The sequence below is a fragment of the Ipomoea triloba genome, chromosome 3 (assembly GCF_003576645.1).
Source record: "Ipomoea triloba cultivar NCNSP0323 chromosome 3, ASM357664v1".
Classification (NCBI taxonomy): Eukaryota; Viridiplantae; Streptophyta; class Magnoliopsida; order Solanales; family Convolvulaceae; genus Ipomoea; species Ipomoea triloba.
In genome coordinates, this window is record NC_044918.1 from 25,478,523 (window position 1) to 25,479,808 (window position 1,286).

At 27.1% G+C, this 1,286-nt stretch overlaps 1 long non-coding RNA gene across 1 annotated transcript in view; it reads right to left on the reverse strand.

Moving 5' to 3' along the window:
• Positions 1–546: 546 nt before the first annotated feature.
• The window catches only part of LOC116013986, a 1,554-nt gene continuing 814 nt past the window's right edge, over positions 547–1,286 (reverse strand). Inside the window, exon 2 of the long non-coding RNA XR_004097319.1 lies at positions 547–1,090. This is a non-coding gene — a long non-coding RNA (uncharacterized LOC116013986). The remainder of the gene's footprint in view (positions 1,091–1,286) is intronic.

Below are 1,286 nucleotides of genomic sequence, written 5' to 3' on the forward strand. Positions count from 1 at the left end.
TCACTTTTTCTTTTTGTGTATATATATATAATAGCTTTTCACTTTTTCTTTTTGTGTATATATATATATATATACACACACACACACACACACATATAGTTAGCATGACATTCATATTCTTTTAGAATTAAGAATAAAAAAATAATAGCTTTCACTTTTTCTTTTTGTATATATATATAAAAGCAACAAACCAAATTAAGTAAGTATTAGTATATTTTAATTTTTACCATAAAGAAGAAAAGAATAGAAAAATAAAAAAATAAAAAATAACACGACTTCCATTTTGTGTACACTAATTTAATAATAATAATAATAATAATAATAATAATAATAATAAGTATAGGCATTTTGGACTTTATACTACTTATTCCCTTTTCAATTCTCATGTATACCAAATAGTGGAATTGAAATTTTCAGTAATTCTGTTCCTGTAAACCAAACACTAGAATTTAAATTACCACTTTATTTCACATTATTCATCTCCCATGGAATTGCAATTCTTTTCCACTTAACATTTATAATCTCACAATTGATCAAACTAATAAATTTTCTCAATTAATCAAACTAATAAACATCACAACTATTTTAAACAATCTCAAATAATTTACAATTCAATAAAATACTAAAATACCATAAATTGAACAATAATATTTAAACTAATATTAGTAGATATTATCATCCAAAGCAAAACACACAAAATATGAATCTTGAACGAATAAGAGGGAATGCCTTCAGTGATGATATACTGAAGCATAATCTGCATGGTCAAGCTTTTGGATCAACCTCTTTCCCATGTGAAATGTTTAGAGACAAGACAGGAGCATCTCTGGGTACTCTACGGCCCTCTTTAATGCCAGGCCAGCTCCTGAGGGTGGATATCCACCACTTCCATTTCTTGAGTGGGGATAGTTGCTGTTGTAGAGTAATTCACACCCATACTATACTGCAAATTTCGGTGTTTTGGGAACTATAATTTCATGGGTTGAGTTTTTGAACATCCAAATTTCGGTGTAAAATGTGAGTTCAAACCATTCCTTGTTCACATTTACTCATTTAGCAAGATAGGGTAGACTAAGTCTTGGCTTCATCTCTATATATAAATACATGAAATCTTGTATTATTTAACAATATAATATTTAAGCATCACTATCTTCTCTCTTGTTATTTGATACCTACCACCAGACCTTTGTTTTAACAGAATTTTAACTTGGAAATGAGTGATTCTTGTGTTCCTTTATATATATATATATATATATATATATATATATATATATATATATATATAT